The sequence below is a fragment of the Polyergus mexicanus genome, unplaced genomic scaffold (genome assembly GCF_030449975.1).
Source record: "Polyergus mexicanus isolate NDT 795.1 unplaced genomic scaffold, iyPolMexi1.0 SCAF_12, whole genome shotgun sequence".
Taxonomy (NCBI): Eukaryota; Metazoa; Arthropoda; class Insecta; order Hymenoptera; family Formicidae; genus Polyergus; species Polyergus mexicanus.
This window is the reverse complement of record NW_027223332.1, coordinates 7,174,881-7,191,555: the sequence shown is the minus strand read 5'-3', so window position 1 is coordinate 7,191,555 and position 16,675 is coordinate 7,174,881. Positions and strand designations below refer to the sequence as shown.

At 37.4% G+C, this 16,675-nt stretch overlaps 1 protein-coding gene across 1 annotated transcript in view; it reads left to right on the top strand.

The window, feature by feature from the left end:
* The first annotated feature begins 6,219 nt into the window (after nt 1-6,219).
* Sema2a (Semaphorin 2a) overlaps nt 6,220-16,675 on the top strand; it is a 240,299-nt gene continuing 229,843 nt past the window's right edge. The window contains exon 1 of the mRNA XM_070305479.1: nt 6,220-6,330. The gene's annotated coding sequence lies outside the window, so the exon portion shown is untranslated. The remainder of the gene's footprint in view (nt 6,331-16,675) is intronic.

Below are 16,675 nucleotides of genomic sequence, written 5' to 3'. Positions count from 1 at the left end.
ATGAAAGTTATTTTTATCGAGTATGTAAAAATTGAGCGATGGCAATTCTTGCTACTTTGGCAATCAATGACATAGTATTACGTCTTTTTGTTTTGGAAGTTGAATGTTATTAATATTATTTCTTTTACGATGCAAAGTTAATGAAAATTATTAATATATATTATATAGTCGGCAAAGTTTAATTTTTACTCGATGCGATGCTGCAAAATTATGAATAATAAAATAAAATATCGATACGTGTGGAGAATATTTTTGCAATCTCTGTATAGGAATTTAGATATTTTCCATAATGGAATTGCCATTTCATAAAGAAATGAAAAATATTATCATAAACATATGCGCCGGTTATCTTCTTATCTAGCAATCGAAAAAAAATGATCGCATTACGCTCGCGGGCGTAGATTGGTACTCACTTTAATACAGCGATATTTTGGTCAATGTTTATATTGTTCTTCGTATACACGCATGTTTATTGGTAGTATTTATTATTTCACACCTACGAATATCACGAATACCAGAGAGAGAGCGAAGTAAAACAATTCTCGCTGCATGGTTTTAAATAATTTCTATTAATTCTTTTTTTATTTTCCCGTTGCGCCCCAATAGCCAATTCTGATTAAATGTTTACATAAAAGCTGTTGCGATGATATTTCACAATATGTATGTATAAATACAATACTATAAATTTCCGTCGTTGATCGTTTATATATCGTATCTCTTCGAATAATATTTTCGAGCCACGTGATGCGAGAAAATATATATTTCGAATAGGAGAGGAATATGAGATTTTTTTTTTTTATATATTCGCCCTACTGGTTGCACATAGTATATACATATCTGTGTATTAAATAGTCCCATCTTCAGCGTTGCATTGAAACTTTTCATGCATATGCTGGATTTAGTACATGCCGGGATCTGAGAAGTTTTACGGGCTGTGAGATGCGAACACACGCGTTGACTATCTTTTAACAGCGCATCTCACGTCGTTATCTTACACGTGCGAGAGACAGCGTGTACGGAGAGTATCAAGTTACATGTGAAGCTTCTATTACTCCTACACGTGTGCGTTTATACTCCAGCTTATATGTATGTGTGCGAACGCTGTATCGTAGTCTCGAAATGACCTACTCGCGATATATAGTGATATATAACGATCTAATATATCACGACAAATATTTGTTCTCGTGTTCCCTGTCCGTGCTTATCCTTCGCAACATTCTCGCATGCGTAATCTGTGTGTACGCATATAACTATCTATATATTAAATCAATGAAGAACATATAGTTATACCGCGTTGTACGCAATATCGTGTTCTATACAATATTCCGGAAAATGCATATAATTTCTCTCTCCCTCGACATATAAACGCGTATCATTTTTTTTTTTATAGCGAATACATAAAATAGAGACAAAATAATTTAGAGAATAATAATTATTATCAGAACATTTATCGTTTTTAAAATATGACTCGATATCCGGGTTTTTACAAATATTTTCAAAATTACATTCATTACGTCAATTAAATTCAATTATATCAATTAAATTTAAAAATGTATTTATTCTCGCGCGTAGTTATTTTTTTAATACTCGCAACAGATCTCATCACTGCACGTGCACTCGTCGATCTCTCTTTTTCCTTCGTCTCTTTCTTTTCATTTGTTTTCGCGATCAGACTTCTCACTTGAGCAATTACGTGCGAGATACAATAGCCTCGGTTCTCCTTCGTATTGCTATTCTAGCCCTTTTTTTAAAGAGCGAATAGGGAGGACTCAGAGGGAATAGAGGTTAACACGGCGGCGCTCGTCCGATTACAAATGTTAAATCGATCTCTCATTGTTGGGGAATCGGCGTGGCAGGACGACCACGCCGCTGTTGCTAAATCGATTCTCGGTAGATAGGTCTGAGTGAACGGACGATCGAATGAACGGCTCTTCTCATTCCCGAGGAAGAACGAAGTCTCGTTAGTCACGCTGGTAATCAAGGCTGGGCTTCGATTTCTCTTCGATTTTTTTTTTTTTTTTTTTTATAAATAAATAAAGACAAATCGGATCGTTGCAAAATTATATCCGCGAATGTGTCTCGTGCTCTTTTAGAATTAATGCATATTGGAGTCTTACCAGGGATTTGATGCGACATTCGTTCGCGAATTGTAAATTCGTGCCACGATTATGAGTTCCAGTCGCAAGCTCGTTAAGAATCTTTTCGTTTTCTCAATGATCAAATCGTAATTCTTTGCATTCAATGATGTCGACTCTATTTTCATATCTCTTATAGAAATGCGGTGAAGTAGCCCGTTAACTTAATTACCAGATCGATCGAAACATTTTATTAGTAAAATTACAGAGAGAATATATTAATGCGTTGAAAATATATTCACAATATACAGAAAGAGAGAAGTTTAGACCCATATTAAGTTAGCCCCCCCATCAACGCCAAATTAAATCAAATACATCAAATAATTTAGTGCTAATTATGTGCTAATTAGTTGCCGTAGTCCGAATTTTGTTGCTCGAACCGTTTAGCAGGAATTTACATTCAAAGTGGGGGGTGCTAGCTTGACATTAAGCCAGCCCCCCCCATAGTGAAAAAAATATATAGAATGCTCGAATCAAAAAATAAAATACACTAGAATTTATTGCTATTTTGTTGCTCTAAAATAACATAAAAATATTTTTAAAAAAGTATATAATTTAATTAATACCACTATATACTCAGTCTCGCCGCGCCGTACCATTCACTTGCGCGAAGTAAAAGTAAATAAAAAAATGTATTGCTCGCATGTATTTGGTACTAAAATAATCTGTGGACAATATACTGTCGAAATATATGAGAAACTGAATTTGTTGCTCGTCTTAAAGTATTAAAAATCGATACTTTCTCGCCGCGGACCCTATATCACGCGCTTTCCTAATATATAAATTAACTAAAAGAATTTGTTGCTCGCATGTTTTTGGTATTAAAATAATCTGTGGACGATGTACTATCGAAATATATAAGAAACTGAATTTGTTGCTCGTCTTAAAGTATTAAACATCGATACTTTGTCGTCGCGGACCCTATACGACGCGCTCTTATATTATATAAATTAACTAAAAGAATTTGTTGCTCGCATGTTTTTGGTATTAAAATAATCTGTGGACGATGTACTATCGAAATATATGAGAAACTGAATTTGTTGCTCGTCTTAAAGTATTAAAAATCGATACTTTCTCGCCGCGGACCCTATATCACGCGCTTTCCTAATATATAAATTAACTAAAAGAATTTGTTGCTCGCATGTTTTTGGTATTAAAATAATCTGTGGACGATGTACTATCGAAATATATAAGAAACTGAATTTGTTGCTCGTCTTAAAGTATTAAACATCGATACTTTGTCGTCGCGGACCCTATACGACGCGCTCTTATATTATATAAATTAACTAAAAGAATTTGTTGCTCGCATGTTTTTGGTATTAAAATAATCTGTGGACAATATACTATCGAGATATATAAAAGTCTGAATTTGTTGCTCTTTACAGAATACATATGATTATCTTTTATCGTTCTATATCTCGAAATTTCATTTTTGTTAATTTGAAACAGTTTTGCATATATGTATATATATAAAAAGACATAGCAGTGTCTTACGCCAATATGTAGTATATATGTTTCTTGAAAAGAGAAGCCTTTTCATGTCATCGTGCCGAAATGTTCGGCAGCGCTTTGTATCGTCTGAAAGTAGATAAAGGCACGTTTTGTTTTGACATCGGATCCGCGTCGCGCACGACTATCTCGCGTTCCTTCTTTTTTATAGATTCTTATATATTTTGATAGTACATCGTCCACAGATTATTTTAGTACCCAAAACATGCGAGCAACAAATTCTTTTAGTTAATTTATATAATATAAGAGCGCGTCGTATAGGGTCCGCGGCGACAAAGTATCGATTTTTAATACTTTAAGACGAGCTACAAATTCAGTTTCTTATATATTTCGATAGTATATTGTCCACAGATTATTTTAGTACCAAAAACATGAGAGCAACAAATTCTTTTAGTTAATTTATATAATATAAGAGCGCGTCGTATAGGGTTCGCGGCGACAAAGTATCGATTTTTAATACTTTAAGACGAGCAACAAATTCAGTTTCTTATATATTTCGATAGTACATCGTCCACAGATTATTTTAGTACCAAATACATGCGAGCAATACATTTTTTTATTTACTTTTACTTCGCGCAAGTGAATGGTACGGCGCGGCGAGACTGAGTATATAGTGGTATTAATTAAATTATATACTTTTTTAAAAATATTTTTATGTTATTTTAGAGCAACAAAATAGCAACAAATAATACGTCTCGATAATCGCGCTTGTGTGAAGAGCGTTACGGAAAATTTAGGCTGGACGGATAGATGGGGGGAGGGGAGGGGAATGTCGTCGAATATCTCTTCCAAGAACAGGAGCGAGCGAGTTTTTTGCGAGAAAAAAATCGTGCGCCAAAAAACCTTCGCGATACGAACAAGGATAAGATAACGAAGCTCGAGCGATACTTTTGCAATCTCGCGATTATTTTCTGGCGAAATTATACATATAATTGAAGAAGAATCATATATTTTAAAAGAATATTAAAGTATATTGAAATACGAAACGTGTGAAAAACGCGACGCGAAGCTTCACCAATTGTAAAATTTCTCATTTAGCTGTTGGTACTCGTGGTTTCTCGCGGCATTTCAGAGACATCGATTAACGTTGACACGTCACCCTTAATTGGATTTCAGTAACATCCATAGTTTTAAAACTAACCAATCACCAATCAAGAATCGAATGACCGTGATTGGTCAATTTTACAACCATGAATATTATTAAACCTGACGTGTAAAATTAGTCGACTAACTGTGGACTAACCGAACACATTTTTTTTTTCTCTTAAATAAGAATATTTTATTAGGAATGTTCATATGTGGTGTGTGAGCTGCTTTTCAGATATATTCCTCCTTGAATCTTACACATTCTATTCAACGATTATTCTCGTTGTATTATCGTTTCGCCATGAAAATTGATCGAGATTTTGTAATATAAGCTCTCTCTCTCTCTTTCTCTCGAGCCGCGCTTCTTTGTTTATATCTGAATGTTTACATCCAACTTTTTTGAACGCTTCTGTACCGAGACGTTCGGCGACGCGGTCCTCCCCTCTCTTCACCTATCCGTCCAGCCTAAATTTTCCGTAATCGTGTCAGTCTCTTCACACAAGCGCGAGTCTCAAGACGAATTACGGTCGCGCTCCGTGTTTCTCGCGTCTTTTTATCCGTCGAAAGTGAGATCCGCGTACGAACGAGTGTCGGGGGGGGGGGGGGGGGTCTTGTATCGAATAACAGGCGATTATCCGAGTGTAATATATTAACCCGTGTAATCGTGATTAAGGCATCTTTCGATATATGTATACTCGCAAACGACAAGATTTTTCCCACGCATCTTTTATCTATCGAAAATGAATTTCGCATCCGAACGAATATTCGAAATATCCGAATCGAGAGTAATTTGTAGTTTTGATATATCGACTTTATAATACGATACAACGATCGATGAATACATTATTTAACATATTTTTAGGCGCTGAAATAATTTACTCGCTGTCGTATATAATAATATTGCGTTGAAAATATAAGCGCGTCGCGTTCGACACGTTTCTGCTTTAATATTCTTTAATATTGTTTTAAAATGTAATCCTTTTTTCAGAGTTATATTCACAATTTCATAAATCGAGATCGCAAAAGAGCGTCGCTCGAGCCAGTTTGATTTATCTCGCGCAGGATTTTTCGCGTACGGTTTATTTCTTGGAAGAGACGCGCTCGCTCCTTTTCCTGGAACGGATATTCGACGACGCGTTCCCCCCTCCCCATCTACTACTACTCGACCTGCCTAAATTTTCCGTAACCGTTACAGTAACCGTCGTATTGCATTAGCGTGCGAGATTGAAATATTCTTTCCGTATTTCTCGCCTTTTTTTATCCATCACAAGTTTATCCCGTGTATAAAGTGGATGTCGCGAGTATCGGGAATGTCGATTAGAATCACGGAAAATCGTCTCCGTCCATTTATTAATACGCGATTATATGTTCTTTCATGTTTATAATCGGCATGGAAATAATTTTACCGCGTCATTGCATATGGCGGATTTTGGACTACGAGTGAAATAGTGATTATTAGAATAGTGATTATGCATGAGTGGACAAATTGATAGACTGTCTCGTCTCAATTTGAAGCGAAGGGAGCAACCGGAAACGGAAAGGATCTCGCGATGACCAGATGCAGAAAGAAGTGAGACATGCAAGGGCGGTGCATCGGTCGGTCAGTAGAATTTATTATTAAACATTTAAAATTGTCAATATAATTTTTAGTTTATGGAAACAATAGTATTGAAAAATCGGGGGGTTTTTTTTTTTTTATTAATGATTTATAGCTCATGTATAAATATTTAGTATTATAACTGACCATATTATCTTTGCCTTGATTATTTCTATTATTCGTCATTGATGATTACTGATGATTTCATAATTATAATCGTTGAGCGCATTAATTTTACTATTTTATTAGCATTCGAAATCATCATTAATACGATTACATTTTATTTAACTCTGATCACTCTGTAATCTTAACATATATCTTTACCGCGTCATTCTTAAAAAAGCAAGAGGAGCAACAAATTCAGTTTCTTATATATTTCGATAGTATATCGTCCACAGATTATTTTATTACCAAAAACATGCGAGCAACAAATTCTTTTAGTTAATTTATATATTAGGAAAGCGCGTGATATAGGGTCCGCGGCGACAAAGTATCGATTTTTAATACTTTAAGACGAGCAACAAATTCAGTTTCTTATATATTTCGATAGTACATCGTCCACAGATTATTTTAATACCAAAAACATGCGAGCAACAAATTCTTTTAGTTAATTTATATAATATAAGAGCGCGTCGTATAGGGTCCGCGGCGACAAAGTATCGATTTTTAATACTTTAAGACGAGCAACAAATTCAGTTTCTCATATATTTCGACAGTATATTGTCCACAGATTATTTTAGTACCAAATACATGCGAGCGATACATTTTTTTATTTACTTTTACTTCGCGCAAGTGAATGGTACGGCGCGGCGAGACTGAGAATATAGTGGTATTAATTAAATTATATACTTTTTTAAAAATATTTTTATGTTATTTTAGAGCAACAAAATAGCAACAAATTCTAGTGTATTTTATTTTTTGATTCGAGCATTCTATATATTTTTTTCACTATGGGGGGGGGCTGGCTTAATGTCAAGCTAGCACCCCCCACTTTGAATGTAAATTCCTGCTAAACGGTTTGAGCAACAAAATTCGGACTACGGCAACTAATTAGCACATAATTAGCACTAAATTATTTGATGTATTTGATTTAATTTGGCGTTGGTGGGGGGGCTAACTTAATATGGGTGAAGTTTAGTATATCAATATTTTTTACACACTTACACGTTTTGTATTTATTGGTATGATAGCGTTCAAAGTACGTTTTTCATAATAAATAGTGTTTTTGACTAGCGTGTTTTAGCGCACCAATAACAATCGGAAAGCCGGCAATCTCCAAAGCTCAAACAGACAATTACTTCTAAATACAGTTCGAGGAGGTATTTTGATTCGAAACACTCCAACACGGAATTGCTTTGGTTGCGGGGCTATTTAACCAGTGAACGACTTCAAAGTCGCTTGAAATGTTTACTCACGAGCGTGAAAGCGAGAGGGTCACGAGAAAGGGACGGGGGGAAAGACGAAGAGAAAGAAAGAGCAGGAGAAATGTAGAAAGAATATGAGGACGAAAAAGTATTTAAGAAGGAACTTAACGAGGAGATCAGGTACATCAAAAGTTAATAAATCTAATACATTTAGAAATTATCATGAATTTAGCGTTGCGCAGCAAAGCACACACTTAACCTTTTAAAATATAAAATTAATAATCAATTTATGAATTAAAATAAATATTTGCTCTGTAGAATATAATTTAATCTTAAAATCGTAAACATTATTTTATATCGAATCAACTTTTTTTATAACAGCTATATCAGGAAAATTTTATAGTGACTGTACATAAAAATTCATAAAAATACAAATTTTAACTATTATTTCTTAGATAATTTAGTTGTAAATAATTTCTTTGAGCTTTTTTCTAATTGCAATTCTCGAATGAGAATATGTTCTATTTTATATACTTATATTAAATTTTGGAATAAACAAATAAAATCTGAATTATACATACATTTGCGCTTCTTTCACCGGTGTCTTTAGATATTAATACGAGTTTGACTAAAATAAATGAAACAGAGAGAGAGAGAGAGAGAGAGAGAGAGAGAGAGAGAGAGAGAGAGAGAGAGAGGAATCGACGCGAGAAAGTTTATTTAATAGGAGTAGTACAAAGTACAATTGTCGCACCAGTTTCCGGACTGTCGCTGCATTCCACTCGTAAACTCGCCCATACACGTGAAACCGGCACTCCTATTCTCATAGATATCGTACCGAGTGCAGAGGTATTGGAAAATAATGAAGAGGTTCGCCCTCGCAGCTGTTGAGTCACCGCGTGGTTCGATGGCGGTCTGTCGATGACAACAAGGTAATTACATTTCAAACAGCAGACGTGCAAATGAACGGCGGTTTAATCTGTCGATAATATCCTTGGCATCGTTACCGTTTTTATTTCTCATCTCTCTGCGTTTCCAACGGCAGCGGTAGCGATTGCCAGCCGCGCGTGTACAGATTTTCCGTGCAGATTTAATCCGCTCACAAAGATCGTCGTATATACGAGTAAAACGAAATAGATATTTTTCCGCTGGTGGATTAAATTTTTCTTTTTGTTTTTTAGTCGCGGTTTTCGACACGCGATCTATCCCCGGTTAAAACAAAATTTCGAAAACAATTGTTATCATTTGTGACTCGTGTCATACGCACATGTGACTTTTGATGAATTAAAGAGTAATCGTAAACTTTTTTTTACTGTGTAAATTAAAAGAGTGATTTAATCTAATATATTCCCGATTGCTCGTATATTTCTTTGGAAGCGCGTTAAAAATTACATGTTACTTATCAATTGTTATCGGGAAGTTAATGATCATCGCTGTGTGAGCGAACTCTCTTAAACTGTCGCACGTTTCTTTATACTGCAAGCCGACAAACTGGCGGTATTATGATGACAAAAACAATTTAAGGCTTGGCACTGGCGTGCCTTTCGATAAATCATGACTTATTGAACGCGTAGCTCAGTTTTGAAGCTCACCCACGGGGCCACGTCGGCGTTGCTCGTGTTCCGTGATACGTCATAAGTCACAGCTGGTAGCACGTTGCGACGACATCATCCCCTACCTACCTACATCAGGGAGTGTATTTCATCCTGCTCGCGCTATCCCTGCCGGCTTCCTTGGCCCCCCACGATAGTCGGTCTAGACGTAATAGTCCCATTAACCGGTTCTGTATCTTAGCAACCCAATCTCCCTCCTCTCTCCCCCGCCACCCTCGCGGGTTTCGTTTATTGCGCGCTATGATTGATACTATAAAATATGGCGTGTCCCACGAGCGACGAGATGCAGGGCGTTGTTGGCGTTCTTTCGACCTGAGGGCCGCGTTTGGGTTAATCTCGATCGCGCGCCCGTTCACCTTAATCGAACAAGGATTTACAGATGTAAGGGTACGGGAAAAAGCAGCCGCCCATATATATACACCGGCCGAAACACGCCATTTATCCGCACGCTTGGCGATATTTCTTTTAACCATCGTGATGTAAGAAGGGACGGGCGATTAATATCGATGTCGGTGACATAAGAGTTCATGCATCATATAACTTCAAGGTCCGGTCAGTCGGGAAATGATCTAATTACCAGAATTCCAAGACAAATGAGAGATCGCGATACGGTCGCGAATCAGTCTCATTTTTCACGACTTTCGAAAAGTTTCTGTATAGTATGTACACACACACACATGCATATATATATATGCATATATATGTTTTTTTTTGTTTTTTACTTGAAATATGCAAAGTTGTTCCGGTCGGTTACCGCTATAGTAGGATATTATTATTATTATTATTTTTTTTTATTGTAACTTATTTCTCTTCGGCACAGGAGAAAGACTGAATGCCTAAAAGGACGAATAACTTAATAATATTGTCAAATTTGACAGACAATTGAGTTGTTTCGTGCGATAACGTGCGCGCGAGCGTGCTCAAGTCTTCGTTTGTGTTTAGCGCGTATTGTTCGCGAATAAATATACATAAAGCTTACATTTGGCGTGATGTGATAAATCGCGAATCGTGCGCTCTTTTTTGCTTGCAGTAGCTAGCGTGCCGTCGTACTTTTCTCTTTCATTCATAAATCATATTCCACGTGGACATTTACCTTGAACCTACTTTCACCGCGAACAATATGATCTTCACGTCGGTCATTAAAAATCGCGCCGGGGGTGCCGTGAGTCAGGGGTTGTGAGGACCCCCAAGAGGGTTACGGCGCGACAGAAGATACGGCGATATCCCGATGGCTTAAACCGCTCTTTCGATCGCACGCGTGTACGAATACCTTGAAATCCCTGCAGTCGTCGATCAGCCTTAATTCCCGCACATCGCGTGGTTATGGGACATTGTGGATAAAAGGGCGTAATGCCTTCTGCGAATGCAGGCTGTTACGTCGGTGCAATATGCGGGTAATCCAAATATATTGCGAGGCGGCGTTTGCCAGATGGAGACGATTGACGATCGATACTACCTTCCAAGCTTGATCTTTAAACACTACTTTCTTAGATTTTTTTTAACGGATATATTATTATGTACGCGAAATATCTCTTTGATAAGGAAATCATTAAAATTAGATATGAGAGAAAACAAAATTTATATCAGACACTAAAAAAAATAATGATAGGTTTAAGCAAAAAATTATCGAGCAATTCTTTTCTTGAACTAGTTCAATCGTATCATTTTACTTGCTGATCAACGCACATATGATTAATGATTTTTATTAAAGAGGGGAAAACGAAGATAGTTATTTATAAAATGAATCTTGTTGAATAACGAACGTGGGCAGTAGCGTGAAAACGAAGTGCGATAAACGAAGTAGATCACATGCGAATGAAGAATCGATGCATGTGGACGACAACTAGAATATTGCATTATCTTCTTTGCCGACAAATGCGCGTCATTATTCAACAGAATGATGCAATAGAATTACATTTTTGCTCACCACCGATGGAGAAATGGGAAACGGCCAATACATTATACTATTTTCTTCTCGGCCAATACATCATACTATTATACTATGATGGTGGGCGATATGCAACGGTGACGACTGATGATTGTCCGTGATATAGTCGTTTCTATGACTCTTCACCTCAATATCGTAATCATTTTTCATGCCGCTGCGAGACGTGTGCTGCAGTTAACGACAATAAGATGGCTCGCATCAGAATATCGCTCTTATTTCTCTTGACGCGCGTTTATTTTTACTGTACACATAACTTTTAATGTATCACCATTGACCACGATTAATCATGCTTTAATGTTTTATTGCACAATATTTTTATAACCGATAACGAGAGACTTGCGGGAAATATCTGTCCAACCTGTAGTCGTTCAATTACACTGCGCTTTAACGAATATAAGGAGAATAGAAACATAGAAACGTTTGACATTATTATTAATTTTTTGCAATATTCACGAAAACGCCACGATTTGTTATTTTCGAATCTTCGAGCTTCCGTTTTTGATGGGCAGAAACGGCGGACATTGAAATATTTTTTTATTCTTTGCGAATGTAATTCCCCGTACAAATGGAGGTTGTTCCAGGCGAAATCTCGGGTCACGTCGACGACCCAACTGTCCTGACGCTAACCCAACCTTTTATACGAAGGGTTACCCGTGCGAAAGTTCGAGAGAGGGGAAAGGGGGAATCCATAAGCTATCCACCCCCGTCTCGAGCCATCCATAATGCCATCTTCGTCTTTCACCCTCTCTTCGGACTAGCGCCTGCATAGAGTTGACTATTTTGAATTCTGTCTCCAGTTTCGCAGTTGAGAAAACTCGCACATCGGGCACGTTTCATTTCATATCACACATCTGCGGTTTACATCTAAACAAATATCTCTCTTTACAATATGTCATATATTCGTCACATGTACATATAAATTGGAAATGCATTTTTATGAATTTGACGTTATCACGGGTATCATTAGGTAATATACGCTCGTATTTCTCTTAATTAATTAATTATTCGTCATACGAAATATTGAATATGAAGCGAATATAAGTTTTTGTTAATTAATTAAAAACGGGATGGAAACTAACGTAATCACTTGCTATTACTCGTATCTCTTAGTAATTATCGAATGTTGAATTAAACTTTTAATAATTACTCTTTTTTACTTTTATACGTACTAATCAATAACCGCAATGTCTCTCAGTCTTTCTCAGGATATAGCATTTATTTTTCGTATTGATGCTGCACTGTTATCGAATTTTTTCAGGCTCGATCGAGTGTATTTACAGATAGAGTTCATTAATGCACTTTGTTTCTGATGGAAAAACATGTAGAGTGTCTACACTTTTTATCGATAGCATATTCTATGGAAATAGGATATTGAATCTAACGACGAAGTCAATGCTAATGAATATGCATCAACGTATGAAAAAATATCATCCGAAAATATGCATTTACATAGTAAAAGATTATTTTTCTCAATGTTAGTATGCATAGTCACTGCGTAAAAATTTTATATTTTCACACACACACATACATACATACACATGGATTTTATTCCTGTTTAAAAATAATAGCTTTCCAATGTTATCACAAAATCGATTCATAACCAGCGAGTTTGTTTTATTAAATTAGCTATTCTTTATACATATATCAGCAGAATAAAGATTTCCGAAATATCTGTGTGTGTATGTTTGACAATTTCTATATTTTTGCAAATTGCATCAATCCTAAAAATTATCAGGAATTCGTGACATTTTATTTTTATAAGATAATTAATTTTACGTCTGACGTAATATCTAATTTTGTCCGATTATATTTCCGTACAAGGTTTTTATCTCAATACTTTCCTATTTCCTAAGTTAAAGACAATTTTGCTGGATTTGAACGAGTTCACGCTCCTTTCATAAATCTTTGTCTTTCTTGAGCCTGAGAAGATCTGATTGGCGGCAATTTCCTCCGGTTCCTTTCACCGTTTTCTTTCCGTCATCATACGATTTTTCTTCTTTGGTTGTGCAAAATCGTGTTATACGAATATAAAATATCATCGAAATAAGTTGCTCTAATATTTATGCGCGTAACAATTCAACGACATTCATTGGTTAAAATGTTAAAATATGATACCTTTAATTCAATCACACGATTCTCCGAAATTAGCACCTACTGGATTCGTCGCCGTAAATATCTCGCGAAGATTTCGGTTTATTCAGCGATCTGCGAAGCGCAGACGTAGCGTAATTACGACGCTGTCTTTCTTATCGTAGAAACTTCACGAAAACGCGGGGCATGTCGTGCTCGTAATGAGCTCTCCGTAACGGCTTAAGGCGGTACGATGGCTCGGCGAAGAAAGTTAGTTATTTACTCGCCAGTGCTCTGACAGCTCGTTTACGTACGCAACGCTATTTCATTTCCTCGACGTTTCCGAATAGGCACTTTCGCGGGCAAACACATTAAGGCACGTTTGATTATATTGCTCCAGTTCTTCTATGTAGTTCTTTCAGGATACTTGATTTTACCATCTTCATGTTTCTTTTCTTTCTTTTCTTCTGATCTTCGATCCACCTTTCTTCTTCGGATTTAACTTTGCTTGATTGAATCACCTTTTGCAAACACATTATCTTTCGGGTGACTTAATAATTTGCTTTATAAATCCGCGTTTATGTCTGAATCGATTTTTCAAACGTATCTTTTAATTCTTCTTCTAAAAAAGAATAAAAAATTAATTTTTTGAAATATACTAACTTATTGTAAATTTCAATTTTTAATAATCGACACACAGGAGATTTATAAGTAATTGTGGACGTATATAAATCGCGAATGTAAAAATATATTCTTTGACGTCTTCGAGTCAAGAAATATAAACTTGATTATCGATAACTCATTACGATCTGTTTCCACGAAAAACGATCTTTTAAAAGGAGATCGAAGTAATTTACGTTACATACTCCAATAACAACTGTTCTCACTTTCGCGCGTAAAAAGATTCGTTCACACAACTTACGACGCCGGCGAGAGAAGGAGGAAGGGAGAGAAGAAGCAGAAATTTGCACTGTTCCATTTCTGTCTACGGAATAATTGTCCGAGATTCCGGTCACGAGTCACCGGAACTGAGAGCCGTTAAGCCGGAACTAATTGAACTGTTGTTAAGGGGAGACGGTCAGAGGTAAGCGCAAGGGTGCTGTAACTTGGGTATTATAGAGATTCTCTGACAGCGTACCGCCAAATCCCCGGTGATAGATCCCGCGACATGATGGTCCGTGATGCTCGGAATCATTATTGCCTTCGATAAATTTATCAGATGGTAAAGAGAAGCATCGAATACTTTCACATTAATACGGAGATCCGATCATGTTCAAGCTTTGAAATACAAATTTATAAGTTAATATATACATGATTATAATGTTCTCCTTTTTCAATGTAAATAATTTTATTGATTTACTTACGTCTTCAATTATATCTGATTGATAAAGTAATGATATTGTATTTTTATGAAAGATTTGAATATTTTTCTATTTTTAAATTACTACAATTGAATCAAATATCTGAGATATATGAGATACGGAGCCCGACTGCTCCACAAAAATAAATAATTATTTAAACCGTGTACATAGAGACTGGAAAGTTCTCATCAACGAGTCGGAAAAAACGACGACATTGACAGAACCGCGGTAGAGCGGATTTTTGTTTCGCGGCAGGAAAAAAACATTCCCCGGCGCGAAACTCGTCACGATTGGTATGATGTTTGGCTGGCAGCCACCCTCGTGGTCTAAGCTCGTCTACGAATGACGGAAACCCGACCGTACATATGTAGATATAATATTATTATTAAGCGATGCCACATGTTACTTTTGAACGAGATGTGTGACGACGAGTGCTATCAAGATACAAGAATAAAATACAAACGAGGGAACCATTTCGGTTTGAACGTGTGCTCATAGTCATCGACTATGACAATAACCGTAGCTGTCGAAGGAAGAAAGAGGGAGAGGTAGACAGAGAACGCGGCCGAAAACAAAGAGGCCCGTTGGCTTCTAGTTTCGTACTTTTCACGTCGTTTGTCGAGGGTGTGAAAATGCCGGTTCTTCGATAAATGCTCTCCGCCGTTTTGCACGACGCAGTTGCAGGGATGTACGTACAATGTATGAATAGAGTTACCCACGTATACGCAGGTAGTCTCGAAGCGAAATATCTTCGGCCGTCGCGAGATATTTCGGCTCATATTCTCGATATACATGGAACGTTTAGCGTAAATATATTATTTACGAATAATATACTGAAACCTGATGACGCGATCTTTTCATGTTTCCATTTAATACTTCGAGACGTAGAATAAAATTAATCATTTATTTTTTTAATCGAGAACTCGGAATCTTTAACGAGATTCGGCTTTTCTGACCGTGAAGAAGTTAATTACATTACGCATGTCTGCGGAGGGAGACGTTCGATCGCGCGACGATTTACGTCGCTTTTAATCCGGATTTACGAGCGCGGCGTCGAAAGTCTACAGGGAAGTGCAGCCTTGCATCCGGTGGGAAAGATAATTGTTTTCCGCGCCGTTGTACCGGGGATGTATACGTCTGACGCGAGGGGCGGACGAGCATCGTCGCGGAAAAAGCAGCCAGACACCATCTCCGTCGTCGTCGAGAACGAGGATGAGACGCGGGGAAGTTTGCCGGCGGTGACGTGCCCGCGCGCGCGCGCGCACGCACGCACGCACCACGCATGCAAACAGGCAGACACGCGTGGCTGCAAAAGAAAGGGCGTTGTCGACGATGGGTGGTGGGGGGCGGGGCAGGGCGGGGGGAGGGGGAGTGAGAAGAGAGAGTGTCTGGCTTGGCGTCTGGTCCCATTGTCCATGCACGCGGATGGGTTGGCTCTTTACTGAAATGCAAGCCTGAGTTTTTTTCCGAGGGATCGCGGAACAGGGGGAGGAAGAAGAGGTGAGTCGCCTAGGGGTGACTCGGCCGACGATGCCGACCCCAGACGCGACTCTTCGTCGCGCAGACTACGAGGGGTGCGCAGGTATGGTATTTTTCGACATCCCCGACACAGACCGCGAACTTGTATCGTTCTACCAACGTTACGGTGTCTTTCTACTTTTGATTGTCGTACACGTCGCGAATGGTGTTATTCGAAATACAGAGAGTAACATCCTTTTTTTCTCATTCGCATTGTGTAATGAAAGCGAAAATATAATTGATGATATTATCGTAATTGCTCTTTAATAAGATAGATCTTTCGATGACGTAATTCTTTACATGAATCATTGTTAGAAAACTGTGATTAAAATATGATTTATTACATATGTATAGCGCACGGTATTACGAAGAGAGATATTGTTTACTTTACACGCTGTGCAGCCTTCATTCGTTTTATTCTAGCGGCGCGATGCATCATCATAACATGTAATTAACTTACATTACACACAGTCC